The sequence below is a fragment of the Grampus griseus genome (genome assembly GCF_964374135.1).
Source record: "Grampus griseus genome assembly, chromosome: 1".
NCBI classification, from domain to species: domain Eukaryota; kingdom Metazoa; phylum Chordata; class Mammalia; order Artiodactyla; family Delphinidae; genus Grampus; species Grampus griseus.
Genome location: NC_139017.1, coordinates 151,129,816 through 151,138,976, shown reverse-complemented (window position 1 = coordinate 151,138,976; position 9,161 = coordinate 151,129,816). Strand labels below are relative to the sequence as shown.

At 46.1% G+C, this 9,161-nt stretch overlaps 1 pseudogene across 1 annotated transcript; it reads right to left on the bottom strand.

The window, feature by feature from the left end:
• Nucleotides 1-153: 153 nt before the first annotated feature.
• LOC309832400 (signal recognition particle receptor subunit alpha-like) lies at nt 154-8,151 on the bottom strand (annotated as a pseudogene). The gene is made up of 3 exons: nt 8,115-8,151; nt 2,522-2,600; nt 154-2,171 (listed from the first exon to the last, which is right to left on the bottom strand). The product of its transcript is annotated as a signal recognition particle receptor subunit alpha-like (transcript).
• Between the last annotated feature and the right edge of the window lie 1,010 nt (nt 8,152-9,161).

Here is a 9,161-nt window from a genome sequence, read left to right as displayed (position 1 = left end):
TAGGAGGGGCTACAAGCCCCCGCCCGGAGCTCCTCTCACTCTGCCTTTGAACAACGCTGAAGACAAGTTGCTCACATTCTCTAGAGCATGTTCTTGATACAGGGATGGGGGCTTTGGGGGGAAGTGGTGATTTGGTATTGGCCAAGAGCCACATTAAGCCTTTATGAGGGCAACCACCACAGCCTTGGCATTGAGACTGCATAGGTCACAGTAGACCTGGCCAGTGCCCACAAAGACGATGGGTTTGCTTGTGATGTAGGTCATAGAAATAGCAGCTCCCACCTTGTCATCGATGGTATCAAGTTTGGTAAGGACACCGAGGTGTCTGGGCCATAGAATGGTCAGCCAAGTCTCTGTTGAACTTGACCAGCTTGTCCACGGCCTCATTGCCTACTAAGGCCTCCCCGACAAACAGCACCAAGTCGGTGCGTTGAGAGTAATGAGCTTGGCCAGGGCAGTCATCAGAGGGGCATTGTCTTGCATACGGCCAGCTGTGTCCACCAGCACCACATCAAAACCTTGGTTATGTGCAAAGGCAACGGCTTCCATGGTAATGCCAGCAGTATCCTTGCCATAGCCCTTCTCAAACAACTGCACCATGGTGTGGCTGCCGTGATTCTCAGGGGGGTGTAGGGCACTCAAACGCCGGGTGTGTGTCCGCAGCTGCTCCACAGCCCCGGCACGAAATGTATCGCAGGCAGGAATGAGGCCACTGAAGCCATTCTCTAACAGCCAGAAGGAAATCTTGGCAAGATTAATAGACTTCCCCATGTCATTCACACCACAGAAAGTGACCACGTAAGGGCGCTGATGGTGCTGGGCGTCCATGATATCCTGGAGCATGTCCACACAGTGCTGTGGCTGCAGAACCTGCACCAGGGACTCTTGGAGAGCTTGCTTGGGAAGTCACCGTGCTGAACATCCCCATCACCTTCCCTTCCAGCTGGTTGGCCACAGATTCACAGAGTTGCACTGCAGTGTCTGCTGCCACGTTCTTAGCAATGAGATGGTCATGCATCTTGTCCAGCACAGATGCCATGTCTTCACGACTCAAGCTCTTGGAACCCTCAAGACCCCTCAGCATCCCAAACATGCCACCCAGGTTCCCCTTGGTAGCACTAGGTTTGATGGAGTTTTGAGCAGCCCCTTAGTCATCTGAGCTGCTGCGGTCCAGATCCTAAAGCTGCCTCCCACACCCAGTCCCTCGAATCTAGTTGATGCCCTCGGCTGGGGCCACCTCAGGGGCTCCATTGATGGTGGGAGTGCAATAGTCCAAGACTTCTCTGTTAGCAGAGCCACCCAGTGCCCACACCCCGGGCACTTTTTTGCCCTTCTCCTTGGGAGCATTTGACTTACTGGACTTGCCGGACTTCTCCATACCCCTCCCATGCTTCTGAATGAACTCTTTTCACTTCCTGCAGATCAATTCCTGTTTGGAAAGTTCTATCCCGTTCTCAGGCCCCACTGGGAGACCTGACTTTTCTGCAGGGACTTCTTTGCTGGTAGCCAAAGGGCCATCAGAACCTTCCTTCTTGGTCCCCTTGTTTGTTTGTTTTTTTGCTGTTCTTGGCTTTTTCCTTAGGCTTTTCACCCCGTGTCTCAATCATGGACCTCACAGGTTTCTTGGCCTTTTCAGAATCTTCCAATTTCTTCATGGTTGTGGGAGCACGGATCTTACTGCTCTCCTCTGATTCACGAAGGAGCCGCAGAAAGTCATTCTGGCAATTGAAAGTACCATTCAATAGACTTAGGGCACGTTGCTGTCGGATCTCAGTGCGGTACTTGTCACAAAACAGCCGGTGCACAGCGTCTATCAACTTGCCTGCGTATGTCAATGTTAGAATCTTCTGAAAACCTACCACAAACACCAGCTCAAACTGGTTGTCCAGTTTATACCTGAGCGTGAGTGCCTCATGGGTGAAGGAGTTGTTACCTCTCCTTTCCTGCCACCGTACCGAACGAATCAACGCGTTAATGAGCCGGGTGCATGAGTCGCTCATGCCCTGGAAGCACCACAGCACGAGCCGCCTTTGGAGAAAATGGTGAAGAAGTTGAGCGTGGTGGCAGCGGGAAAGGAAACGGGCTGGCGCCGGGAACTCAGGCCCGAGATCGTCGCTGCTTCCTGCTGCGCCAAGCACTGGACACGTCCCACCAGTGGCCCCGGACACCGGCTCCAATGGTATTGTTTTGTTAAGTTTCATTTTCCAATTGTTTCTTGCTAGTATGTATCGACAGAAATACATTTGTTTTGTATCTTGACCTTGTATCCAGTAGCCTTTTTAAATTCACTTATTAATTCTATGAAACTTCCATATATTTAATTTAAAAAACATCTTCATCGATCTTAAAGTTCCAGCTGGTATTTTCATTATTTTAAAGCATCCCATTTATTGACCATCACCGCTTATCTTTCTGGCTCACTCTCTTAAATATCGTGAATCCATTAACTTTCTAACCTCTTCAGGACCTCCAGCCCATTGACCCTACCAACTTTTTATTGCCCTTCACCTTGCCTACTTACCTCTTGGGGTCCATGGTCTCATCATTATCATTACTTTCTTGCCCTCTTTCCTCTATATAGATCTTGCTTGGATACATTCCTGTTTAAATCCAAATCGCAGACTCAACATGGTTGAGAAAAAGACACAACGATATTGGCTAGTTTCACTATAAATGGGCCTGTGATGCTACTCATTTCCCAAGTCCATTTGTTCTTCCACTCTTAACTGACTATCTCACACCCTCTGTCTTCTCAAATCTCCAAAGCCTCCTCTCCACCCTCACTCTCAAATGGTGATCTTGCTTCTTATTTCATTAGAAAAGCAATCAAAAGAGAACTTCTACATTCTACGACCTACACATCAACCTACCCACCAGTATCTGCACTCCTTTATTCGAGCGCATTCATCATACAATAGTTTTCTCTCTCTCTCTCTCACATCTTCCATTACTCCCTCTCTAATGATTCATTCTCAGCAGCATACAAACAGGCCATGTTATCTCCTGTCTTAAAAACCAAATCAGGGCTTCCCTGGTGGCGCAGTGGATAAGAATCTGCCTGCCAATGCAGGGGATATGGGTTCGATCCCTGGTCCGGGAAGATCTCACATGCGGCGGAATGACTAAGCCCATGCTCCACAACTACTGAGCCTGTGCTCAGGAGCCTGTGATCCACAACTACTGAAACCCGCGTGCCTAGAGACCATGATCTGCAACAAGAGAAGCCACCGCAATGAGAAGCCCCCGCTCGCCACAACTGGAGAAAGCCCATGCACAGCAATGAAGACCCAACACAGCCAAAAAAAGAAAAAAAAGAAAATAAAATCAAACCAAATCCCTCCTCTGACAGCACACTTTTTACTAGGTACCGTCTCATTGTTCTAATCTACTTTATAGCAACACATCTCAAAAGATTGCCTTTATCCTCTCTCTCTACTTTGTCTACTCCCATTCTCTCTTGAACCCACTTCAGTCCACTTACCCTAGCCGCAGGGAGTGCTGTAACAGGCAGCAGAGCAAAGAGCAGTATCTAGAGAGAGGGATGATTGGACTCTAATCCGGTCAGCTTTTGCCCCAACTATTACACCAAAACTGCTCTTGTCAAGGTCACCAATGACCTCCATGTTGCTAAGTCCAGTGGTCAGTTGCCCTCTTACTTGCTTATCTACAGCCCAGATGATCACTTCCTCCTTGAAACTCATTTGACCTCACAGGGACACTCTTCTCTCTTTGTTCTCTTTTTCCCTCTGGGGCTTTCCTCCCATCTTCCCAACCTCTACCTGAAGTGCCCAGGACCCAGTCTCAGACCTCTTCTCTTGTCTACACTTGGTCGATGGCTCTCAACGCTATCAGATCCAATACTCCCTTTTAATTTAATTTAATTTATTTTTTAAATGTTTTATCATAAATAATGTCAAACATACAAACGAAAGTGGAGAGAATAGTACAATGTATTCCCATATATCTATTACCTGGGTTCAATATTTAACAATACTTCTCCCCATTTGCTTTATCTATCCCTTTTTCTCTTTTTCTTTGCAGAAGTCTGGGATTTGAAAGCAAATCCCCAGACACCAGTCATTTCACTCCTACCTACTTCAGTATGCATTTCTTTTTTTCTTTTTCTCTCTTTCTTTTGTAATTCAAGCAAGATCGGTATGCATTTCTTTTTTTTTTTTTTTTGCTGTACGCGGGCCTCTCACCGCTGCGGTCTCTCCGGCTGTGGAGCACAGGCTCCGGACGCGCAGGCTCAGCAGCCATGGCTCATGGGCCCAGCCGCTCTGCGGCACGCGGGATCCTCCTGGACCAGGGCACGAACTCGCATCCCCCGCATCGGCAGGTGGACCCCCAACCACTGCGCCACCAGGGAAACCCCTGGTATGCATTTCTTAAAGACATGGGCCATTGTCTTGCAAAACCACAATGCCGGGACCATACCTAACAGCATTTAAAATAGTTCTTTGGTATCATTTAATATCCAGTCCATAATTACACTTTCCCTAATGTCTCAGATATGTGTTATTACAGTGGATTTGTTCAAACTTGGATCCAAACAGGTCTTCACATTATATTTTGCTGCCGTATCCTTTCAACTTTATTCATTGCCAGCAGTCCTCCTCTTCCCTTTATTTTTCATATCATTGACTTATTGCAGAAACCAGCTCAATTGCCCTGTAGAATGTTCCACATTCTGGATTTATTCCTTTTTTATAACAAATCTTTTGTAATTTGCCCTTTACTGTCCTGAAATGAAATTGAGAAATAATGTAGCTACTGTATTAGTTAGGGTCTGGCAGGAAACAGATGGCACACTCAAGCCGAGTCCAATCAAGGCCAGTTTTATAAAGGGATTATTGACAAAGGTTGGGCAAAGTGAAGGGAACCAACAAGAAATGAGGAAGCACTAGAGGACGTGTCTGCCATCCCTGGGCCTGAAGGACCAAGAGGAGGGAGTGGTATCTCCCTCTGGCTGAACCCCACAGGAAGCCACTGGGCAAGGGGGCTGGTTGATGTCATTTATGAAAGTTGGCCTCCTGGGGCAGGTAGCAGGGTGCAGTAGAGCAGAGAGTAGATCGGGTCGAGAGGGACAAATGAAGTATATCCCTCAAAGCAGTCTACACACATCATTTCAAAATAATGAATTGAATTTCCTGTATTACAAGGAAAAACAAGAGGAAACTAATGTATAAAGTATTATATATTTGAATATGCAAAAATTTTGCACAACTTCACCAGAAGCCCTAATGGAATCATCAGATGCTTGCAGCCGTTCCTAGAATCACTGTGTCTGCCAAAGAGGCACATGCAGACTGACCCAGGAGAACTGGAGTGGCATCTCAAATACAGAGAGAAGCCATGTTGCTGATTTTCGAATCAAGACCAAGCACCCTCTTGCATCAATTACATGGAAATGGCGTTCCTGGGAAACTTGGTGTATATTAAAACAATACCCCGAATACTCGGTGTTTATGTGGAGAATAGATTTAGGCTCTATGTTGAGATAAATAATAAACATATTTTTTACCAGATGAATGTCTGATAGAACATTTTTAATTAACTAATTAATTTATTTGCGGTACGCGAGCCTCTCACTGTTGTGGCCTCTCCCGTTGTGGAGCACAGGCTCCAGACGCGCAGGCCCAGCAGCCATGGCTCACAGGTCCAGCCGCTCCGCGGCATGTGGGATCTTCCCAGACCGGGCCACAAACCCATGTTCCCTGCATTGGCAGGTGGACTCTCAACCACTGCGCCACCAGGGAAGCCCCTGATAGAACATTTGAAAATCATATGGAATGCGGGACAATTTCTGTTATGCAGGACTGTCCCGTGCATTGCAGGATGCCGAGGAGCCCCGGCCCCACCCACTAAAGCCTCATAGTGCGCCCCACCCTAATCATGAATACATAACCTCCCCCAGCAAAAACGTCCTGGCAATTTTCCAAAATTTTTTCTAGTGGGTGGATCATCCTGTTGGAGAATCATTGGCTTAAGTGATCTCCTCTGGTCTCATGGATTTAAGTACACTGACGGCTTCCAAATTATTCATTGTCTCATCCTCTCTCCTGAGTGTACACTTGTAGATTAAATTTCTACTTCATGTCTCTGTTTACATCACTAACTGGCACCTCAGAGTTTACATGTTACAACCAAAACCTTGAAGCTACTCCTGAATGCAGGCACCTCCAACCTTCTCCTCCCCCAGATTTTTTTTTTTTTTTTGGCTGCATTGTGTCTTCGTTGCTGCGCATGGGCTTTCTCTTCATGGTGGTGCGCATGCTTCTCATTGCAGTGGCTTCTCTTGCTGCGGAGCATGGGCTCTAGGCGTGCGGGCTTTAATAGTTGTGACACACGGGCTCAGTAGTTACAGCTCATGGGCTCTAGAGTGCAGGCTCAGCAGTTGTGGTGCATGGGCTTAGTTGCTCCGAGGCATGTGGGATCGTCCCAGACCAGGGCTTGAACCTATGTCCCCTGCATTGGCAGGTGGATTCTTAACCACTACGCCACCAGAGAAGTCCCAAGATTTATTTTAGTTTAGTAACAATTTAATTCTTCTAGTTGTTCAGGCCAAAAATGTTAGAATCATTCCCAACACCTCTCTTTTTCTCATGCTCCACATGGGATCCATCATCAATTCAGTTGGCTCCACCTCCGAAATACATTCCAATCTGATCAATTTTACCGTCCCCACCACCACTTTGGTCCAAGCCATTGTCATCTCCCCAAACTGTTACAACAGCCTCCAAAAGGGTCTCCCTGTTTCCACCCTGGCCTCTACTTTCTATCTGCAACATGGCAGCCAGTGAGATCACCTAAAAAATGTGAGTTAGATCAGCTCCCGCCTCTACTCAAAACCATGCAAAGTTCTAAGTGAAATGGGAACCTCTGGTATCTCTGTGTCTCCAAATTCCTTCTTCCTGTAAGGAGGCCAGTCAGATTGGATTAGGGCCCATCCGAACAGTCTCTTTTAACTTAAACACCTCTTTCAAAGTAGTCCGTTCTGAGGTACTGGGGATTGAGCTTCAACATATGAATTTTGGAGAAACACAATTCAGCCTATAACAACATCCCTACTCATATGAGGGATAGTTACATTGTATTAAGGAAAACATTACTGTTCTTTGAAAGTTAAATATGGACAGAAGAATGTATATGAATTTCACTGACTAGGCAAAGGGGTAGACCATATCAGATTGTTGGCATCTCAGCACCATTCTCACTTCCTTCTAAGATTCATCCTCACTTCCCCTATATTTTGGAGGCTGGAAGCCTCAAGACTATGTTTCCCAGATTCCCTCGACAGCACAGTTCTGGGTTGTGTCCTGCAAATGAGAGGTGCACGTGTGAGATTTTCAAAGCAGAGGAAAGGAGAGACCATTATTACTCTGTCAGTGGTGACCAGGCTAGGGCTTCTGCAGGTGGCAGGTGGAGGTTTGGAGTGTAGCTTCAGGCGTCCTCCTGTGAATCACCCACTTTGTGTCTCTGGTAACTGAGATCATTGGTGTTGGTTCCTTATGATTTCTGCACTTCCTGATTGCCTAAACATCAGCAGACATATTTTTGGCTGCAGGATTCTTTGCAAGATACTTCTCAAAATCTTGTATTATCATTACCAAGCCCTCTTCTTCTCCCTCGATTATACAGGCATGGAGGCCCAGCTGGGCAGGCCAAGTTGCGGTAGCCTAGTTCTCCAGTTGGGAGCAGAGCAAGAGAGCTGTTTCTCATCAGCTTTCATAATACCCTCAAGGCTTTTGTTCTAACATTTTTCCCAGGGAAACTCTGCACTGGTGGTTGGTTGCAGGACATTTAGGGTGATGAATTAAATATTGCACATAGGATTGGAAGACTTTAGTTCTAGGCCTAGCCTAACTATGGGATTACTACATGGCCTTGGACAAAACCCTTGACTTTCGGGGTCTTACTTTCCCCATTTATAAAATGGGAGAAAGAAGAAGAAAACAAATTTGAGTCATAGCTAACATTTATACAGTACTTTCTATGTTCCAGTCATTATTCTGAAGACTTTTCATATAGCCACTCATTGAATCATCAAAAATCATATGAGAAAGGTACCATTTATATCTTACATTTGGGGAAACAGATACTAAGAAACTTACCCAGGAAGTCTGTGTCCTTGTCGGGGCTTTGAGCCATTAAGCTATTTGGCCTCTTGTTTCATGAAAATGTGTGATAAATGGCAATCGATTTACAGTTTGGATGTACTGGCCTTTGTCCCAAGTTCTTTGGCCTCCCAAACAAAGTAGGAATTCACTGGATCCAGGAACTAAAGACATTAGGAATTGTCCTGTGTCTTTCCCTCATGTGACTCTCTGCATAACTTTGCACAGCATTTTGTTCCACTGGCAGGTAGAAGACGACCAACCCATAGCTCTGAAGCATATTTCTCTGTTCAAGTGACCTCCGCTGATTTGTTGAACACTCCTGATTCTAATTATGGATTTCCCTGAGAGAGAGAGAGAGAGAGAGAGGGAGAGAGAGAGAGAGAGAGAGAGAGAGAGAGAGAGATCCTATTAGCCCAGCTAGAATCTGGAAATGACTGCTCTCCAATCACTTGGAGGCAGTACGTTCACTTGCTGGACTATAGAGATATTTAGGTCCTTTTTCACCAGCTCAGGGACAGTAATATGTCTCTGTCCTTACGGAAAAATCTCTTCCTTCTCCAAGCCTGGCAGCCAGCCTCAATCTTCCAGGGACAGCTCAGTTATAGTGGAAAGAGCCTTCCATGCAACCTGAAGTCCTGGGATGGGATCGACATCCAGGTCACCGCTTACTGACTATGTGACCTCAGGCAAGTTATATAAGCTCCCTGAACCTCTGTGTACTCATTTTAGAAAAATCAGAAAATGCAAACAGTTATAACTAGAAAAAGAAAACCACCCTCTTTGTCCCCTTCTTTCTCCCTTTTACTAGGCTCCTTTTGATGTAACACACACAGGCACAGATGGGAGGAGTCTAAGGGTTTAGTTTCAAAGCTTTGGCAGGGCCTTTGTGTCTTTGTAGAAAAAGGAAAAGCCATTAAGAAGTACCTGGCTCTTCAATAGCCTTGCTCACTATTCCCAGTGGCCTGAGTGAACACAGTTTGGGAGGCCAAGGATCAAAGAAGGAAAATAAAACTGTTCTGCATTGCAGATAGAAGTCCTACC